Source organism: Garra rufa, chromosome 4 (assembly GCF_049309525.1).
Source record: "Garra rufa chromosome 4, GarRuf1.0, whole genome shotgun sequence".
Classification (NCBI taxonomy): Eukaryota; Metazoa; Chordata; class Actinopteri; order Cypriniformes; family Cyprinidae; genus Garra; species Garra rufa.
Genome location: NC_133364.1, coordinates 5,089,888 through 5,112,234, shown reverse-complemented (window position 1 = coordinate 5,112,234; position 22,347 = coordinate 5,089,888). Strand labels below are relative to the sequence as shown.

The 22,347-nt window shown below is 37.7% G+C and overlaps 1 protein-coding gene and 1 long non-coding RNA gene across 5 annotated transcripts in view; both read right to left on the bottom strand.

The window, feature by feature from the left end:
• LOC141333505 (B-cell receptor-associated protein 29-like) overlaps window positions 1-15,240 on the bottom strand; it is a 28,607-nt gene extending 13,367 nt beyond the window's left edge. Inside the window, exons 1-13 of one of the 4 annotated variants that reach the window (XM_073838525.1) lie at window positions 15,036-15,240; window positions 14,456-14,515; window positions 13,843-13,897; window positions 12,340-12,439; window positions 11,144-11,369; window positions 10,562-10,621; window positions 9,956-10,010; window positions 8,453-8,552; window positions 6,772-6,831; window positions 6,164-6,218; window positions 4,656-4,755; window positions 2,975-3,034; window positions 2,367-2,421 (exon numbers count right to left, since the gene is read on the bottom strand). The gene's annotated coding sequence lies outside the window, so the exon portion shown is untranslated. Of the gene's footprint in view, window positions 1-2,366; window positions 2,422-2,974; window positions 3,035-3,460; window positions 3,737-4,655; window positions 4,756-6,163; window positions 6,219-6,771; window positions 6,832-7,258; window positions 7,419-8,452; window positions 8,553-9,955; window positions 10,011-10,561; window positions 10,622-11,143; window positions 11,370-12,339; window positions 12,440-13,842; window positions 13,898-14,455; window positions 14,516-15,035 lie in introns of those variants that run through there. The other 3 variants (XM_073838527.1, XM_073838529.1, XM_073838530.1) reach the window with 3 other exon arrangements.
• Window positions 15,241-18,437: 3,197 nt separating this feature from the next.
• Window positions 18,438-20,140, bottom strand: LOC141333073 (uncharacterized). Its single transcript, XR_012355373.1, has 3 exons — window positions 19,661-20,140; window positions 19,045-19,104; window positions 18,438-18,499 (listed from the first exon to the last, which is right to left on the bottom strand). It is a non-coding gene; the product is annotated as an uncharacterized lncRNA (long non-coding RNA).
• Window positions 20,141-22,347: the final 2,207 nt, after the last annotated feature.

Sequence of the window (22,347 nt, the reverse complement as noted above, 5' to 3'; positions counted from 1 at the left end):
CGGGGTTCAAATCCCACATTTGATAAAGTTAGCCATCATTTAAGACAAATCTCCCAACAAAACCCTGTTCAAAACACTGAGCAACTCCAGAGATCCAGTGGCGCAGGAGATAAAACTTTGTGTTTTGATCTGGGAGACCGGGGTTCAAATCCCACATTTGATAAAGTTAGCCATCATTTAAGACAAATCTCTCAACAAAACCCTGTTCAAAAGACTAAGCAACTCCAGAGATCCAGTGGCGCAGGAGATAAAACTTTGTGTTTTGATCTGGGAGACCCGGGTTCAAATCCCACATTTGATAAAATTAGCCATCATTTAAGACAAATCTCTCAACAAAACCCTGTTCAAAACACTGAGCAACTCCAGAGATCCAGTGGCGCAGGAGATAAAACTTTGTGTTTTGATCTGGGAGACCAGGGTTCAAATCCCACATTTGATAAAGTTAGCCATCATTTAAGACAAATCTCCCAACAAAACCCTGTTCAATAGACTAAGCAACACCAGAGATACAGTGGCGCAGAAGATAAAACTTTGTGTTTTGATCTGGGAGACTGGGGTTCAAATCCCACATTTGATAAAATTAGCCATCATTTAAGACAAATCTCTCAACAAAACCCTGTTCAAAACACTGAGCAACTCCAGAGATCCAGTGGCGCAGGAGATAAAACTTTGTGTTTTGATCTGGGAGACCCGGGTTCAAATCCCACATTTGATAAAATTAGCCATCATTTAAGACAAATCTCTCAACAAAACCCTGTTCAAAACACTGAGCAACTCCAGAGATCCAGTGGCGCAGGAGATAAAACTTTGTGTTTTGATCTGGGAGACCCGGGTTCAAATCCCACATTTGATAAAGTTAGCCATCATTTAAGACAAATCTCTCAACAAAACCCTGTTCAAAACACTGAGCAACTCCAGAGATCCAGTGGCACAGGAGATAAAACTTTGTGTTTTGATCTGGGAGACCCGGGTTCAAATCCCACATTTGATAAAATTAGCCATCATTTAAGACAAATCTCTCAACAAAACCCTGTTCAAAACACTGAGCAACTCCAGAGATCCAGTGGCGCAGGAGATAAAACTTTGTGTTTTGATCTGGGAGACCGGGGTTCAAATCCCACATTTGATAAAGTTAGCCATCATTTAAGACAAATCTCTCAACAAAACCCTGTTCAAAACACTGAGCAACTCCAGAGATCCAGTGGCGCAGGAGATAAAACTTTGTGTTTTGATCTGGGAGACCCGGGTTCAAATCCCACATTTGATAAAGTTAGCCATCATTTAAGACAAATCTCTCAACAAAACCCTGTTCAAAAGACTAAGCAACTCCAGAGATCCAGTGGCGCAGGAGATAAAACTTTGTGTTTTGATCTGGGAGACCGGGGTTCAAATCCCACATTTGATAAAGTTAGCCATCATTTAAGACAAATCTCTCAACAAAACCCTGTTCAAAAGACTAAGCAACTCCAGAGATCCAGTGGCGCAGGAGATAAAACTTTGTGTTTTGATCTGGGAGACCCGGGTTCAAATCCCACATTTGATAAAATTAGCCATCATTTAAGACAAATCTCTCAACAAAACCCTGTTCAAAAGACTAAGCAACTCCAGAGATCCAGTGGCGCAGGAGATAAAACTTTGTGTTTTGATCTGGGAGACCAGGGTTCAAATCCCACATTTGATAAAGTTAGCCATCATTTAAGACAAATCTCTCAACAAAACCCTGTTCAAAACACTGAGCAACTCCAGAGATCCAGTGGCACAGGAGATAAAACTTTGTGTTTTGATCTGGGAGACCCGGGTTCAAATCCCACTATTGCTTACTTCAAATGGATGTTGTTTGATCCAACAAAGTGCCTTAAAAACCAAACACAAAGCGTGAAAGCCACAGTGGGTTAGTGGTTAAGCACGCTTACCAGCTGCGATGGAGGCATGGGTTCGAATCCCACCTCAGACAACAATCAACCAACTCAAAGCTTTAACTGATTTATTGTAAAGCCACATACAGGTGAATAGTGAAGTATAAGTTCCAGCACGTGTTTAGACAAGTGATCTGTGGCTCATGGGTAAGAGCGCTGCCACACGGTTCAGAGATTGCTGGTTCGAATCCAGCCAGATCACTGCGTTGCGTGAAACAAGGGGTGGGGATGATTCGGGTCCCCCCCCAAGCCTCGGCACCATGTCCAGCAGGGGTTATGCTACTTTATGGAAGAAAAAAAATTAGCTGTATAAAAAAATCAGCTCGGCCGTCCCTTCCCCACCCGTTTCGGTTACCATCATTTGCTTTCTGGAGGGATGAAACTCCAGAAAGAAAATGATGGTAACCGATACATTGAGTACAAAACAAAAACACAAGTTGTAAGTCTTACCTGTCCATGAAGAGCACCTATCATTACAGTCATCGTCTGTCCAAACACATCCCTCCTGTAGAGAAAAGACAAAAACAAACAGACATTAGTATATCTAGTATATTAGTACATCTAAATTTAGCCTCAAGTCACTCTAAATAAGTCTAAAATTACATTAAATAACACTATGGCCCGCTTTCACAGACAAGACTTAGGTTAGGGTTCAGCCAGCATTAGGCCACAGTTCAATTAGGACATTTAAGCAGTTTTTAGAAATATGCCTTTAATAAAAACATTACTGGTGTGCATCTTGAGTCGAAACAATGAATCTGACATTTTTAAGATCAGTCAGTGTGAGTTTCTTTCAGTTTAAACAGCCCACACATGCATTTTAGTCTGGGACTAAACTTAAGCCTTGTCAATGAAAACAGGGGTAAATATAGTAGTCAACATTTGAAGTGGATCCAAAAAAAGTTCATCAAAGTTTTCCTAAGACAAGAACGGGTATTGTTTTGGGTTTAGGACAGCTTTGTTGAAAGGTTTTATCCCACTTCAAATGTTGACTACTGTACACATACTACATGACTGTTGACTTATTTTCACTGCTGAATGAATGCTGTCTGACTCACATGCTGTTGAAGTCGAGGATATGGTCTTCAATCTGTTTCTGGTTACTGTGCTTCAGAATACTGAGCAAAACAAAACAGATGTTTATTAGTACAATGTCTATTTACAGCTGTAAAAACAGAGCTTCACAAACCTACTGACCCCAATAACAAACATAAGTATACTACCTACAGCAATACTGCAACAACAACAGACAAAAACTCCATTCCTATTATTCTACTTGAGAATAAATGTTCAAATATCAGAGGGCGATTCATTCAGACATTATAAAGGTAGACTCTGTGTCAAAACACATTGAATGCACCTAAAACCATCTCTATGAATGTAAACAAACTGATAGAGCAGCCCTGCTTTAACATTTTAGAAGAAACAAAGGCTTTCTAACATTTAAACACTTCTTAAACCTTAAATAAGCACGTAAATACAACGAATAACCACTCACAAAAGATAAAACAAGAGAAAATCACTGCATGTGTGCAGTTACTTACAGGTGAGTCGCATGTCACTCCTGTTTCCTGCGTTTTATCGCATCATGCGTCGTTTCTGTTTGTTAATGAGTCGGAATATGTCCCGTTTAGAGACTTTTAACAACTGTCACTGAACTGTCATCTCCAAAATCTGTATTTTAATCGGTCTACACGCTTGTAAACAAAGCCATGTTGGTCGAGCATCCTGAACGAGGTGTCAGTCTGACCGTGAAGCCGCTTACGCCGCCTAGTGGAGCGGATGGAAAAAACGCACTTCAGTTTCTACCTTACGAGTCATATTATAAGGCCAACATGGTCTAAAATAGTTTCTTTCTTTTGTTTTCACATTTTACTATTTTCATACTCAGGCCAAAGTCGCTATTTACGATATTAAATGTGTAAAAGGCAGACAAAGAGCTGATCATCTCCCTCTTGTGGTCAATAAGTGTATCAGCATCTATAGATAGTTCATTAGGCTGCTGCATTAAACCTGAGGAGGCTAGTCGCACTTCAGAGGGCTGAGTTTTAAACTTTCTGTTTATTCAAACAAATCTATAAGTTTGTCAAAGCTTTGACCAGCGGAGAAACATGGACCAGATTCACTAAATTAAGACGATCAACTCTCAACTGGTGAGATAAAACAATGGGTAAAACGGTTTAAATGTTGTGTTGAACTCAAGAGCACACGCTCAAAATGTAAACACACATAACATAGGAGGACATAAGATCCCCTGAGACTGTTTTAGTTTGAAAACAGAGATGTGTATTTGTTTTTATTTGCTTTAAAGTATGTGTATCGCGTTTGTTCACTGATAAACAATGATTTTGGTGTTTTGTGCTTGTGTTTGCAGACTTGAGCAGCATTTGTAATGTTTGACTGATTCTCCAGCTCCACCTTGAGGAGCATCTCGATAGTGAGCGCTTCCCAATCCACATCCTGCTCTGAGTCTCTGTCTACCTTAAGCTCTGGATGGGTGATGAGGATATGAAGTAGACAGGACAGATTTGGACAAAGTGTCAATAAATCCTCTATCAAAAATGATAGCTAATAAACTAATGACTAATATAATGGATAAACACTGAAATGTTTTACTGATGAATCTAACAGGCAAATGCATGAGATCAATTTAGTGTGTCAGCCTCCATGTGGACAGAAGTGTATATGCATTAATAAATAAATAAAAAAGCAGTAAGAGCAAAGAGATGAAGAACGAACCTTTTCGAAGCGTTGAATCAATTGAACCAGTTGATTCGCAAAATGACTCGCTGGTGAATCGCTCGAAACAACACACACTGGTGCCGCCTGGTGGTCAAACCTGTAAATGCAAGAAAAACTCATGCCTAAAAAAAGCTTTTACAAACCCATTGCAAATATTTACCAAAGTACAATATCTTACATGCAATTACAAATCACCAAATACCATTAAATATGACGTGTCTGTATAATATGCTTTCTTGTAATAAATTGCAAGGTTTGTTTTGTTAAATAAAGGAGTGTTTCGCCATCACTAACTCAAATCTGATTCAGAACACCTGTCACAGCTAATCAAGGTCTTTAGGGTTACTAGAAAATTCCAGGTAAGTGTTTCAGATTCAGAAACATAAAAGCTATTTGTTTGATTAAACAGATTATAATTTATAAATTAACTGTTAGGATTCTGTGGCTCAGTGGATAATTAACTGCTCTTTCTATGGGGAACACCTAGGATCAAGTCCCACAATTATTCAAGTTTTTCTACATATAAAACAAATGTTCAATAAAATCTCATTTGATACATTCATCAGACTCAGTGGCTCAGTTGATAAAGTGATGCGCTTTAATGTTGGAGTCTTGAGTTCAAATCCCATCTAACATTTTGTTAAACTGTTGTAATTATAAATCCAACAAAGTTTCCCAAATGCAACCATTTGGTGTGAAAGCCATAATGGGTTAGTGGCTAAACACATGTTTTCAGTTGATAAACCTGTCATGGGTTCAAATCACACCTCAGTCAACTTAAAGCTTTAGCTGATTTAATGTAAAAATCAAATTGTTATCATTACATACACCAAAGCGCCTAAAATAAGTGTGAAAGCCACAATGGGTTAGTGGCTAAGCACATGTCCTTGGCTAATAAGGCTGCAGCTGAGGTGTGGGTTCAAATCCTACCTCAGCTTTAATGAATTTATTGTGAAATCACATTGTTGTCATTTCATCCAACAAAGTGCCATAAAAACATGACACAAAATGTAAAAGCCACAGTGGGTTAGTGGTTAAGCACACGTTACCAGCTGCCATGGAGGCATGGGTTCGAATCCCACCTCAGACAACAATCAACCAACTCAAAGCTTTAACTGATTTATTGTAAAGCCACATACAGGTGAATAGTGAAGTATAAGTTCCAGCACATGTTTAGACAAGTGATCTGTGGCTCATGGGTAAGAGCGCTGCCACACGGTTCAGAGATTGCTGGTTCGAATCCAGCCAGATCACTGCGTTGTGTGAACCAAGGGGTGGGGATGATTCGGGTCCCCCCCCCAAGCCTCGGCACCATGTCCAGCAGGGGTTATGCTACTTTATGGAAGAAAAAAAAAATTAGCTGTATAAAAAATCAGCCCCGCCGTCCCTTCCCCACCCGTTTCGGTTACCATCATTTGCTTTCTGGAGGGGTGAAACTCCAGAAAGAAAATGATGGTAACCGATACATTGAGTACAAAACAAAAAACACAAGTTGTAAGTCTTACCTGTCCATGAGGAGCACCTATCATTACAGTCATCGTCTGTCCAAACACATCCCTCCTGTAGAGAAAAGACAAAAATAAACAGACATTAGTATATCTAGTATATTAGTACATCTAAATTTAGCCTCAAGTCACTCTAAATAAGTCTAAAATTACATTAAATAACACTATGGCCCGCTTTCACAGACAAGACTTAGGTTAGGGTTCAGCCAGCATTAGGCCAAAGTTCAATTAGGACATTTAAGCAGTTTTTAGAAAGATGCCTTGAATAAAAACATTACTGGTGTGCATCTTGAGTCGAAACAATGAATCTGACATTTTTAAGATCAGTCAGTGCGAGTTTCTTTCAGTTTAAACAGCCCACACATGCATTTTAGTCTGGGACTAAACTTAAGCCTTGTCAGTGAAAACAGGGGTAAATATAGTAGTCAACATTTGAAGTGGATCAAAAAAAAGTTCATCAAAGTTTTCCTAAAACAAGAACGGGTATTGTTTTGGGTTTAGGACAGCTTTGTTGAAAGGTTTTATCCCACTTCAAATGTTGACTACTGTACACATACTACATGACTGTTGACTTATTTTCACTGCTGAATGAATGTTGTCTGACTCACATGCTGTTGAAGTCGAGGATATGGTCTTCAATCTGTTTCTGGTTACTGTGCTTCAGAATACTGAGCAAAACAAAACAGATGTTTATTAGTACAATGTCTATTTACAGCTGTAAAAACAGAGCTTCACAAACCTACTGACCCCAATAACAAACATAAGTATACTACCTACAGCAATACTGCAACAACAACAGACAAAAACTCCATTCCTTATTATTCTACTTGAGAATAAATGTTCAAATATCAGAGGGCGATTCATTCAGACATTATAAAGGTAGACTCTGTGTCAAAAGACATTGAATGCACCTAAAACCATCTCTATGAATGTAAACAAACTGATAGAGCAGCCCTGCTTTAACATTTTAGAAGAAACAAAGGCTTTCTAACATTTAAACACTTCTTAAACCTTAAATAAGCACGTAAATACAACGAATAACCACTCACAAAAGATAAAACAAGAGAAAATCACTGCATGTGTGCAGTTACTTACAGGTGAGTCGCATGTCACTCCTGTTTCCTGCGTTTTATCGCATCATGCGTCGTTTCTGTTTGTTAATAAGTCGGAATATGTCCCGTTTAGTGACTTTTAACAACTGTCACTGAACTGTCATCTCCAAAATCTGTATTTTAATCGGTCTGCACGCTTGTAAACAAAGCCATGTTGGTCGAGCATCCTGAACGAGGTGTCAGTCTGACCGTGAAGCCGCTTACGCCGCCTAGTGGAGCGGATGGAAAAAACGCACTTCAGTTTCTACCTTACGAGTCATATTATAAGGCCAACATGGTCTAAAATAGTTTCTCTCTTTTGTTTTCACATTTTACTATTTTCATACTCAGGCCAAAGTCGCTACTTACGATATTAAATGTGTAATATCAGACAAAGAGCTGATCATCTCCCTCTTGTGGTCAATAAGTGTATCAGCATCTATAGATAGGTTCATTAGGCTGCTGCATTAAACCTGAGGAGGCTAGTCGCACTTCAGAGGGCTGAGTTTTAAACTTTCTGTTTCTTCAAACAAATCTATAAGTTTGTCAAAGCTTTGACCAGCGGAGAAACATGGACCAGATTCACTAAATTAAGACGATCAACTCTCAACTGGTGAGATAAAACAATGGGTAAAACGGTTTAAATGTTGTGTTGAACTCAAGAGCACACGCTCAAAATGTAAACACACATAACATAGGAGGACATAAGATCCCCTGGGACTGTTTTAGTTTGAAAACAGAGATGTGTATTTGTTTTTATTTGCTTTAAAGTATGTGTATCGTGTTTGTTCACTGATAAACAATGATTTTGGTGTTTTGTGCTTGTGTTTGCAGACTTGAGCAGCATTTGTAATGTTTGACTGATTCTCCAGCTCCACCTTGAGGAGCATCTCGATAGTGAGCGCTTCCCAATCCACATCCTGCTCTGAGTCTCTGTCTACCTTAAGCTCTGGATGGGTGATGAGGATATGAAGTAGACAGGACAGATTTGGACAAAGTGTCAATAAATCCTCTATCAAAAATGATAGCTAATAAACTAATGACTAATATAATGGATAAACACTGAAATGTTTTACTGATGAATCTAACAGGCAAATGCATGAGATCAATTTAGTGTGTCAGCCTCCATGTGGACAAAAGTGTATATGCATTAATAAAAATAAAAAAAGCAGTAAGAGCAAAGAGATGAAGAACGAACCTTTTCGAATTTTTGAATCAATTGAATCAGTTGATTCGCAAAATGACTCGCTGGTGAATCGCTCGAAACAACACACACTGGTGCCGCCTGGTGGACAAACCTGTAAATGCAAGAAAAACTCATGCCTAAAAAAAGCTTTTACAAACCCATTGCAAATATTTAGCAAAGTACAATATCTTACATGCAATTACAAATCACCAAATACCATTAAATATGACGTGTCTGTATAATATGCTTTCTTGTAATAAATTGCAAGGTTTGTTTTGTTAAATAAAGGAGTGTTTCACCATCACTAACTCAAATCTGATTCAGAACACCTGTCACAGCTAATCAAAGTATTTAGGGTTACTAGAAAATTCCAGGTAAGTGTTTCAGATTCAGAAACATAAAAGCTACTTGTTTGATTAAACGGATTATAATTGATAAATTAACTGTTAGGATTCTGTGGCTCAGTGGATAATTAACTGCTCTTTCTATGGGAAACACCTAGGTTCAAGTCCCAAAATTATTCAAGTTTTTCTAAATATAAAACATGTTCAATAAAATCTCATCTGAAACTTTCATCAGACTCAGTGGCTCAGTTGATAAAGTGATGCGCTTTAATGTTGGAGTCTTGAGTTCAAATCCCATCTAACATTTTGTTAAACTGTTGTAATTATAAATACAACAAAGTTTCCCAAATGCAACCATTTGGTGTGAAAGCCATAATGGGTTAGTGGCTAAACACATGTTTTCAGTTGATAAACCTGTCATGGGTTCAAATCACACCTCAGTCAACTTAAAGCTTTAGCTGATTTAATGTAAAAATCAAATTGTTATCATTACATACACCAAAGCGCCTAAAATAAGTGTGAAAGCCACAATGGGTTAGTGGCTAAGCACATGTCCTTGGCTAATAAGGCTGCAGCTGAGGTGTGGGTTCAAATCCTACCTCAGCTTTAATGAATTTATTGTGAAATCACATTGTTGTCATTTCATCCAACAAAGTGCCATAAAAACATGACACAAAATGTGAAAGCCACAGTGGGTTAGTGGTTAAGCACACGTTACCAGCTGCCATGGAGGCATGGGTTCGAATCCCACCTCAGACAACAATCAACCAACTCAAAGCTTTAACTGATTTATTGTAAAGCCACATACAGGTGAATAGTGAAGTATAAGTTCCAGCAGATGTATAGACAAGTGATCTGTGGCTCATGGGTAAGAGCGCTGCCACACGGTTCAGAGATTGCTGGTTCGAATCCAGCCAGATCACTGCGTTGCGTGAACCAAGGGGTGGGGATGATTCGGGTCCCCCCCCAAGCCTCGGCACCATGTCCAGCAGGGGTTATGCTACTTTATGGAAGAAAAAAAAATTAGCTGTATAAAAAATCAGCTCCGCCGTCCCTTCCCCACCCGTTTCGGTTACCATCATTTGCTTTCTGGAGGGGTGAAACTCCAGAAAGAAAATGATGGTAACTGATACATTAAGTACAAAACAAAAACACAAGTTGTAAGTCTTACCTGTCCATGAGGAGCACCTATCATTACAGTCATCGTCTGTCCAAACACATCCCTCCTATAGAGAAAAGACAAAAACAAACAGACATTAGTATATCTAGTATATTAGTACATCTAAATTTAGCCTCAAGTCACTCTAAATAAGTCTAAAATTACATTAAATAACACTATGGCCCGCTTTCACAGACAAGACTTAGGTTAGGGTTCAGCCAGCATTAGGCCAAAGTTCAATTAGGACATTTAAGCAGTTTTTAGAAAGATGCCTTGAATAAAAACATTACTGGTGTGCATCTTGAGTCGAAACAATGAATCTGACATTTTTAAGATCAGTCAGTGCGAGTTTCTTTCAGTTTAAACAGCCCACACATGCATTTTAGTCTGGGACTAAACTTAAGCCTTGTCAGTGAAAACAGGGGTAAATATAGTAGTCAACATTTGAAGTGGATCAAAAAAGTTCATCAAAGTTTTCCTAAGACAAGAACGGGTATTGTTTTGGGTTTAGGACAGCTTTGTTGAAAGGTTTTATCCCACTTCAAATGTTGACTACTGTACACATACTACATGACTGTTGACTTATTTTCACTGCTGAATGAATGCTGTCTGACTCACATGCTGTTGAAGTCGAGGATATGGTCTTCAATCTGTTTCTGGTTACTGTGCTTCAGAATACTGAGCAAAACAAAACAGATGTTTATTAGAACAATGTCTATTTACAGCTGTAAAGCTGACTTTCCTTTACAATCAACAACTGACTGTATATATGCTGGTTATCATTAAAAGCAAAGGACTGCAACTCTACAAAACTATGAATCAGCAAAAACAGAGCTTCACAAACCTACTGACCCCAATAACAAACATAAGTATACTACCTACAGCAATACTGCAACAACAACAGACAAAAACTCCATTCCTTATTATTCTACTTGAGAATAAATGTTCAAATATCAGAGGGCGATTCATTCAGACATTATAAAGGTAGACTCTGTGTCAAAACACATTGAATGCACCTAAAACCCTCTCTATGAATGTAAACAAACTGATAGAGCAGCCCTGTTTTACCATTTTAGAAGAAACAAAGGCTTTCTAACATATAAACACTTCTTAAACCTTAAATAAGCACGTAAATACAACGAATAACCACCCACAAAAGATAAAACAAGAGAAAATCACTGCATGTGTGCAGTTACTTACAGGTGAGTCGCATGTCACTCCTGTTTCCTGCGTTTTATCGCATCATGCGTCGTTTCTGTTTGTTAATAAGTCGGAATATGTCCCGTTTAGTGACTTTTAACAACTGTCACTGAACTGTCATCTCCAAAATCTGTATTTTAATCGGTCTGCACGCTTGTAAACAAAGCCATGTTGGTCGAGCATCCTGAACGAGGTGTCAGTCTGACCGTGAAGCCGCTTACGCCGCCTAGTGGAGCGGATGGAAAAAACGCACTTCAGTTTCTACCTTACGAGTCATATTATAAGGCCAACATGGTCTAAAATAGTTTCTTTCTTTTGTTTTCACATTTTACTATTTTCATACTCAGGCCAAAGTCGCTATTTACGATATTAAATGTGTATAAGGCAGACAAAGAGCTGATCATCTCCCTCTTGTGGTCAATAAGTGTATCAGCATCTATAGATAGGTTCATTAGGCTGCTGCATTAAACCTGAGGAGGCTAGTCGCACTTCAGAGGGCTGAGTTTTAAACTTTCTGTTTATTCAAACAAATCTATAAGTTTGTCAAAGCTTTGACCAGCGGAGAAACATGGACCAGATTCGCTAAATAAACAAGATCAGCTCTTAACTGGTGAGATAAAACAATGGGTAAAACGGTTTAAATGTTGTGTTGAACTCAAGAGCACACGCTCAAAATGTAAACACACATAACATAGGAGGACATAAGATCCCCTGGGACTGTTTTAGTTTGAAAACAGAGATGTGTATTTGTTTTTATTTGCTTTAAAGTATGTGTATCGTGTTTGTTCACTGATAAACGATGATTTTGGTGTTTTGTGCTTGTGTTTGCAGACTTGAGCAGCATTTGTAATGTTTGACTGATTCTCCAGCTCCACCTTGAGGAGCATCTGGATAGTGAGCGCTTCCCAATCCACATCCTGCTCTGAGTCTCTGTCTACCTTAAGCTCTGGATGGGTGATGAGGATATGAAGTAGACAGGACAGATTTGGACAAAGTGTCAATAAATCCTCTATCAAAAATGATAGCTAATAAACTAATGACTAATATAATGGATAAACACTGAAATGTTTTACTGATGAATCTAACAGGGAAATGCATGAGATCAATTTAGTGTGTCAGCCTCCATGTGGACAGAAGTGTATATGCATTAATAAATAAATAAAAAAGCAGTAAGAGCAAAGAGATGAAGAACGAACCTTTTCGAAGCTTTGAATCAATTGAACCAGTTGATTCGCAAAATGACTCGCTGGTGAATCGCTCGAAACAACACACACTGGTGCCGCCTGGTGGTCAAACCTGTAAATGCAAGAAAAACTCATGCCTAAAAAAAGCTTTTACAAACCCATTGCAAATATTTAGCAAAGTACAATATCTTACATGCAATTACAAATCACCAAATACCATTAAATATGACGTGTCTGTATAATATGCTTTCTTGTAATAAATTGCAAGGTTTGTTTTGTTAAATAAAGGAGTGTTTCACCATCACTAACTCAAATCTGATTCAGAACACCTGTCACAGCTAATCAAGGTCTTTAGGGTTACTAGAAAATTCCAGGTAAGTGTTTCAGATTCAGAAACATAAAAGCTATTTGTTTGATTAAACAGATTATAATTTATAAATTAACTGTTAGGATTCTGTGGCTCAGTGGATAATTAACTACTCTTTCTACGGGAAACACCTAGGTTCAAGTCCCAAAATTATTCAAGTTTTTCTACATATAAAACAAATGTTCAATAAAATCTCATTTGATACATTCATGTGGCTCAGTAGATAAAGTGATGCGCTTTAATGTTGGAGTCTTGAGTTCAAATCCCACCTAACATTTTGTTAAACTGTTGTAATTATAAATCCAACAAAGTTTCCCAAATGCAACCATTTGGTGTGAAAACCATAATGGGTTAGTGGCTAAACACATGTTTTCAGTTGATAAACCTGTCATGGGTTCAAATCACACCTCAGTCATCTTAAAGCTTTAGCTGATTTAATGTAAAAATCAAATTGTTATCATTACATACACCAAAGCGCCTAAAATAAGTGTGAAAGCCACAATGGGTTAGTGGCTAAGCACATGTCCTTGGCTAATAAGGCTGCAGCTGAGGTGTGGGTTCAAATCCTACCTCAGCTTTAATGAATTTATTGAGAAATCACATTGTTGTCATTTCATCCAACAAAGTGCCATAAAAACATGACACAAAATGTGAAAGCCACAGTGGGTTAGTGGTTAAGCACACGTTACCAGCTGCCATGGAGGCATGGGTTCCAATCCCACCTCAGACAACAATCAACCAACTCAAAGCTTTAACTGATTTATTGTAAAGCCACATACAGGTGAATAGTGAAGTATAAGTTCCAGCACATGTATAGACAAGTGATCTGTGGCTCATGGGTAAGAGCGCTGCCACACGGTTCAGAGATTGCTGGTTCGAATCCAGCCAGATCACTGCGGTGCGTGAACCAAGGGGTGGGGATGATTCGGGTCCCCCCCCCCCCAAGCCTCGGCACCATGTCCAGCAGGGGTTATGCTACTTTATGGAAGAAAAAAAAAAATTAGCTGTATAAAAAATCTGCCCCGCCGTCCCTTCCCCACCCGTTTCGGTTACCATCATTTGCTTTCTGGAGGGGTGAAACTCCAGAAAGAAAATGATGGTAACCGATACATTGAGTACAAAATAAAAACACAAGTTGTAAGTCTTACCTGTCCATGAAGAGCACCTATCATTACAGTCATCGTCTGTCCAAACACATCCCTCCTGTAGAGAAAAGACAAAAATAAACAGACATTAGTATATCTAGTATATTAGTACATCTAAATTTAGCCTCAAGTCACTCTAAATAAGTCTAAAATTACATTAAATAACACTATGGCCCGCTTTCACAGACAAGACTTAGGTTAGGTTAGGGTTCAGCCAGCATTAGGCCAAAGTTCAATTAGGACATTTAAGCAGTTTTTAGAAAGATGCCTTGAATAAAAACATTACTGGTGTGCATCTTGAGTCGAAACAATGAATCTGACATTTTTAAGATCAGTCAGTGCGAGTTTCTTTCAGTTTAAACAGCCCACACATGCATTTTAGTCTGGGACTAAACTTAAGCCTTGTCAGTGAAAACAGGGGTAAATATAGTAGTCAACATTTGAAGTGGATCAAAAAAAAGTTCATCAAAGTTTTCCTAAGACAAGAACGGGTATTGTTTTGGGTTTAGGACAGCTTTGTTGAAAGGTTTTATCCCACTTCAAATGTTGACTACTGTACACATACTACATGACTGTTGACTTATTTTCACTGCTGAATGAATGTTGTCTGACTCACATGCTGTTGAAGTCGAGGATATGGTCTTCAATCTGTTTCTGGTTACTGTGCTTCAGAATACTGAGCAAAACAAAACAGATGTTTATTAGAACAATGTCTATTTACAGCTGTAAAGCTGACTTTCCTTTACAATCAACAACTGACTGTATATATGCTGGTTATCATTAAAAGCAAAGGACTGCAACTCTACAAAACTATGAATCAGCAAAAACAGAGCTTCACAAACCTACTGACCCCAATAACAAACATAAGTATACTACCTACAGAAACACTGCAACAACAACAGACAAAAACTCCATTCCTTATTATTCTACTTGAGAATAAATGTTCAAATATCAGGGCGATTCATTCAGACATTATAAAGGTAGACTCTGTGTCAAAACACATTGAATGCACCTAAAACCATCTCTATGAATGTAAACAAACTGATAGAGCAGCCCTGCTTTAACATTTTAGAAGAAACAAAGGCTTTCTAACATTTAAACACTTCTTAAACCTTAAATAAGCACGTAAATACAACGAATAACCACTCACAAAAGATAAAACAAGAGAAAATCACTGCATGTGTGCAGTTACTTACAGGTGAGTCGCATGTCACTCCTGTTTCCTGCGTTTTATCGCATCATGCGTCGTTTCTGTTTGTTAATAAGTCGGAATATGTCCCGTTTAGAGACTTTTAACAACTGTCACTGAACTGTCATCTCCAAAATCTGTATTTTAATCGGTCTGCACGCTTGTAAACAAAGCCATGTTGGTCGAGCATCCTGAACGAGGTGTCAGTCTGACCGTGAAGCCGCTTACGCCGCCTAGTGGAGCGGATGGAAAAAACGCACTTCAGTTTCTACCTTACGAGTCATATTATAAGGCCAACATAGTCTAAAATAGTTTCTTTCTTTTGTTTTCACATTTTACTATTTTCATACTCAGGCCAAAGTCGCTATTTACGATATTAAATGTGTATAAGGCAGACAAAGAGCTGATCATCTCCCTCTTGTGGTCAATAAGTGTATCAGCATCTATAGATAGGTTCATTAGGCTGCTGCATTAAACCTGAGGAGGCTAGTCGCACTTCAGAGGGCTGAGTTTTAAACTTTCTGTTTATTCAAACAAATCTATGTTTGTCAAAGCTTTGACCAGCGGAGAAACATGGACCAGATTCACTAAATTAAGACGATCAGCTCTTAACTGGTGAGATAAAACAATGGGTAAAACGGTTTAAATGTTGTGTTGAACTCAAGAGCACACGCTCAAAATGTAAACACACATAACATAGGAGGACATAAGATCCCCTGAGACTATTTTAGTTTGAAAACAGAGATGTATATTTGTTTTTATTTGCTTTAAAGTATGTGTATCGTGTTTGTTCACTGATAAACGATGATTTTGGTGTTTTGTGCTTGTGTTTGCAGACTTGAGCAGCATTTGTAATGCTTGACTGATTCTCCAGCTCCACCTTGAGGAGCATCTCGATAGTGAGCGTTTCCCAATCCACATCCTGCTCTGAGTCTCTGTCTACCTTAAGCTCTGGATGGGTGATGAGGATATGGATGGAGGAGACAGATTTGGACAAAGTGTCAATAAATCCTTTATCAAAAATGATAGCTAATCCTGCATACATATATTTAGATAACTACTATTGTGATTATATCATTATTATTATCATCATTATTATTATTATTATTATTAATAGTAATAGTACTGTTGCCTTCATCACAAAACATCGTCACAAAATATCATTGTTACAACTCAAACTTTACTATTGTTATTAATACTACTATTATTATTATTATTATTTATTTATTTATTTATTTTTATTATTATTATTTATTATTATTATTATTATTATTTTATTATTATAATTATTGATATTACTGTTACCATCATCACAACATCATACTGTAATCACCATCCTTGGGATTATTGCTGTTATTATTATTATTATTATTATGATTACTGTTATTATTGATATTACTGTTACTGTCATCACAAAATATTAACCGTATCATCACTACCTTTGGTGTTATAGTTGTTACTCCGATTTATGGCCATTTCTATTATTTTTGAATATGCTAATACTACCTATACTGCTACTACTACTTATACATTATTATTATTCAGATTGTCTTGTTCTCATTTCTCATTTATTATCATTGTTGTTGTTTTTTTTTTGTTGTTTTTTTTGTTGTTAGTATAGTTTTTTGTTTGTTTTTGTTTTTTGTTGGTATTGTTTCTGTTGTTGTTGTTTCTGTTTCTGCATTTACCATGTATGTTTTTGCACTCCAAATAAAAAAAAAATAAATAAAAAAAAAAATGATAGCTAATAAACTAATGACTAATATAATGGATAAACACTGAAATGTTTTACTGATGAATCTAACAGGCAAATGCATGAGATCAATTTAGTGTGTCAGCCTCCATGTGGACAAAAGTGTATATGCATTAATAAAAAAAAAAAGCAGTAAGAGCAAAGAGATGAAGAACGAACCTTTTCGAAGCTTTGAATCAATTGAATCAGTTGATTCGCAAAATGACTCGCTGGTGAATCGCTCGAAACAACACACACTGGTGCCGCCTGGTGGACAAATCTGTAAATGCAAGAAAAACTCATGCCTAAAAAAAGCTTTTACAAACCCATTGCAAATATTTAGCAAAGTACAATATCTTAAATCCAATTACAAATCACCAAATACCATTAAATATGACTTGTCTGTATAATATGCTTTCTTGTAATAAATTGCAAGGTTTGTTTTGTTAAATAAAGGAGTGTTTCACCATCACTAACTCAAATCTGATTCAGAACACCTGTCACAGCTAATCAAGGTCTTTAGGGTTACTAGAAAATTCCAGGTAAGTGTTTCAGATTCAGAAACATAAAAGCTATTTGTTTGATTAAACAGATTATAATTTATAAATTAACTGTTAGGATTCTGTGGCTCAGTGGATAATTGACTGCTCTTTCTATGGGAAACACCTAGGTTCAAGTCCCACAATTATTCAAGTTTTTCTACATATAAAACAAATGTTCAATAAAATCTCACTTGAAACATTCATCAGACTCAGTGGCTCAGTAGATAAAGTGATGCGCTTTAATGTTGGAGTCTTGAGTTCAAATCCCACCTAACATTTTGTTAAACTGTTGTAATTATAAATCCAACAAAGTTTCCCAAATGCAACCATTTGGTGTGAAAGCCATAATGGGTTAGTGGTTAAACACATGTTTTCAGTTGATAAACCTGTCATGGGTTCAAATCACACCTCAGTCAACTTAAAGCTTTAGCTGATTTAATGTAAAAATCAAATTGTTATCATTACATACACCAAAGCGCCTAAAATAAGTGTGAAAGCCACAATGGGTTAGTGGCTAAGCACATGTCCTTGGCTAATAAGGCTGCAGCTGAGGTGTGGGTTCAAATCCTACCTCAGCTTTAATGAATTTATTGTGAAATCACATTGTTGTCATTTCATCCAACAAAGTGCCATAAAAACATGACACAAAATGTGAAAGCCACAGTGGGTTAGTGGTTAAGCACACGTTACCAGCTGCCATGGAGGCATGGGTTCAAATCCCACCTCAGACAACAATCAACCAACTCAAAACTTTAACTGATTTATTGTAAAGCCACATACAGGTGAATAGTGAAGTATAAGTTCCAGCACATGTTTAGACAAGTGATCTGTGGCTCATGGGTAAGAGCGCTGCCACACGGTTCAGAGATTGCTGGTTCGAATCCAGCCAGATCACTGCGTTGCATGAACCAAGGGGTGGGGATGATTCGGGTCCCCCCCAAGCCTCGGCACCATGTCCAGCAGGGGTTATGCTACTTTATGGAAGAAAAAAAATTACCTGTATAAAAAAATCAGCTCCGCCGCCCCTTCCCCACCCGTTTCGGTTACCATCATTTGCTTTCTGGAGGGGTGAAACTCCAGAAAGAAAATGATGGTAACTGATACATTAAGTACAAAACAAAAACACAAGTTGTAAGTCTTACCTGTCCATGAAGAGCACCTATCATTACAGTCATCGTCTGTCCAAACACATCCCTCCTATAGAGAAAAGACAAAAATAAACAGACATTAGTATATTAGTACATCTAAATTTAGCCTCAAGTCACTCTAAATAAGTCTAAAATTACATTAAATAACACTATGGCCCGCTTTCACAGACAAGACTTAGGTTAGGGTTCAGCCAGCATTAGGCCAAAGTTCAATTAGGACATTTAAGCAGTTTTTAGAAATATGCCTTGAATAAAAACATTACTGGTGTGCATCTTGAGTCGAAACAATGAATCTGACATTTTTAAGATCAGTCAGTGCGAGTTTCTTTCAGTTTAAACAGCCCACACATGCATTTTAGTCTGGGACTAAACTTAAGCCTTGTCAGTGAAAACAGGGGTAAATATAGTAGTCAACATTTGAAGTGGATCCAAAAAAAAGTTCATCAAAGTTTTCCTAAGACAAGAACGGGTATTGTTTTGGGTTTAGGACAGCTTTGTTGAAAGGTTTTAATCCACTTCAAATGTTGACTACTGTACACATACTACATGACTGTTGACTTATTTTCACTGCTGAATGAATGTTGTCTGACTCACATGCTGTTGAAGTCGAGGATATGGTCTTCAATCTGTTTCTGGTTACTGTGCTTCAGAATACTGAGCAAAACAAAACAGATGTTTATTAGTACAATGTCTATTTACAGCTGTAAAAACAGAGCTTCACAAACCTACTGACCCCAATAACAAACATGACTTTCCTTTACAATCAACAACTGACTGTATATATGCTGGTTATCATTAAAAGCAAAGGACTGCAACTCTACAAAACTATGAATCAGCAAAAACAGAGCTTCACAAACCTACTGACCTGATAACAAACATAAGTATACTACCTACAGAAACACTGCAACAACAACAGACAAAAACTCCATTCCTTATTATTCTACTTGAGAATAAATGTTCAAATATCAGGGCGATTCATTCAGACATTATAAAGGTAGACTCTGTGTCAAAACACATTGAATGCACCTAAAACCATCTCTATGAATGTAAACAAACTGATAGAGCAGCCCTGCTTTAACATTTTAGAAGAAACAAAGGCTTTCTAACATTTAAACACTTCTTAAACCTTAAATAAGCACGTAAATACAACGAATAACCACTCACAAAAGATAAAACAAGAGAAAATCACTGCATGTGTGCAGTTACTTACAGGTGAGTCGCATGTCACTCCTGTTTCCTGCGTTTTATCGCATCATGCGTCGTTTCTGTTTGTTAATAAGTCGGAATATGTCCCGTTTAGTGACTTTTAACAACTGTCACTGAACTGTCATCTCCAAAATCTGTATTTTAATCGGTCTACACGCTTGTAAACAAAGCCATGTTGGTCGAGCATCCTGAACGAGGTGTCAGTCTGACCGTGAAGCCGCTTACGCCGCCTAGTGGAGCGGATGGAAAAAACGCACTTCAGTTTCTACCTTACGAGTCATATTATAAGGCCAACATGGTCTAAAATAGTTTCTTTCTTTTGTTTTCACATTTTACTATTTTCATACTCAGGCCAAAGTCGCTATTTACGATATTAAATGTGTATAAGGCAGACAAAGAGCTGATCATCTCCCTCTTGTGGTCAATAAGTGTATCAGCATCTATAGATAGGTTCATTAGGCTGCTGCATTAAACCTGAGGAGGCTAGTCGCACTTCAGAGGGCTGAGTTTTAAACTTTCTGTTTATTCAAACAAATCTATAAGTTTGTCAAAGCTTTGACCAGCGGAGAAACATGGACCAGATTCACTAAATTAAGACGATCAACTCTCAACTGGTGAGATAAAACAATGGGTAAAACGGTTTAAATGTTGTGTTGAACTCAAGAGCACACGCTCAAAATGTAAACACACATAACATAGGAGGACATAATATCCCGAGACTGTTTTAGTTTGAAAACAGAGATGTATATTTGTTTTTATTTGCTTTAAAGTATGTGTATCGTGTTTGTTTACTGATAAACAATGATTTTGGTGTTTTGTGCTTGTGTTTGCAGACTTGAGCAGCATTTGTAATGCTTGACTGATTCTCCAGCTCCACCTTGAGGAGCATCTCGATAGTGAGCGCTTCCCAATCCACATCCTGCTCTGAGTCTCTGTCTACCTTAAGCTCTGGATGGGTGATGAGGATATGAAGTAGACAGGACAGATTTGGACAAAGTGTCAATAAATCCTCTATCAAAAATGATAGCTAATAAACTAATGACTAATATAATGGATAAACACTGAAATGTTTTACTGATGAATCTAACAGGCAAATGCATGAGATCAATTTAGTGTGTCAGCCTCCATGTGGACAGAAGTGTATATGCATTAATAAATAAATAAAAAAGCAGTAAGAGCAAAGAGATGAAGAACGAACCTTTTCGAAGCTTTGAATCAATTGAACCAGTTGATTCGCAAAATGACTCGCTGGTGAATCGCTCGAAACAACACACACTGGTGCCGCCTGGTGGTCAAACCTGTAAATGCAAGAAAAACTCATGCCTAAAAAAAGCTTTTACAAACCCATTGCAAATATTTACCAAAGTACAATATCTTACATGCAATTACAAATCACCAAATACCATTAAATATGACGTGTCTGTATAATATGCTTTCTTGTAATAAATTGCAAGGTTTGTTTTGTTAAATAAAGGAGTGTTTCACCATCACTAACTCAAATCTGATTCAGAACACCTGTCACAGCTAATCAAGGTCTTTAGGGTTACTAGAAACTTCCAGGTAAGTGTTTCAAATTCAGAAACATAAAAGCTATTTGTTTGATTAAACAGATTATAATTTATAAATTAACTGTTAGGATTCTGTGGCTCAGTGGATAATTAACTGCTCTTTCTATGGGGAACACCTAGGTTCAAGTCCCACAATTATTCAAGTTTTTCTACATATAAAACAAATGTTCAATAAAATCTCATTTGAAACATTCATGTGGCTCAGTAGATAAAGTGATGCACTTTAATGTTGGAGTCTTGAGTTCAAATCCCACCTATCATTTTGTTAAACTGTTGTAATTATAAATCCAACAAAGTTTCCCAAATGCAACCATTTGGTGTGAAAGCCATAATGGGTTAGTGGCTAAACACATGTTTTCAGTTGATAAACCTGTCATGGGTTCAAATCACACCTCAGTCAACTTAAAGCTTTAGCTGATTTAATGTAAAAATCAAATTGTTATCATTACATACACCAAAGCGCCTAAAGTAAGTGTGAAAGCCACAATGGGTTAGTGGCTAAGCACATGTCCTTGGCTAATAAGGCTGAGGTGTGGGTTCAAATCCTACCTCAGCTTTAATGAATTTATTGTGAAATCACATTGTTGTCATTTCATCCAACAAAGTGCCATAAAAACATGACACAAACTGTGAAAGCCACAGTGGGTTAGTGGTTAAGCACACGTTACCAGCTGCCATGGAGGCATGGGTTCCAATCCCACCTCAGACAACAATCAACCAACTCAAAGCTTTAACTGATTTATTGTAAAGCCACATACAGGTGAATAGTGAAGTATAAGTTCCAGCACATGTTTAGACAAGTGATCTGTGGCTCATGGGTAAGAGCGCTGCCACACGGTTCAGAGATTGCTGGTTCGAATCCAGCCAGATCACTGTGTTGCATGAACCAAGGGGTGGGGATGATTCGGGTCCCCCCCCAAGCCTCGGCACCATGTCCAGCAGGGGTTATGCTACTTTATGGAAGAAAAAAAATTAGCTGTATAAAAAAAATCAGCTCCGCCGCCCCTTCCCCACCCGTTTCGGTTACCATCATTTGCTTTCTGGAGGGGTGAAACTCCAGAAAGAAAATGATGGTAACTGATACATTGAGTACAAAACAAAAAACACAAGTTGTAAGTCTTAC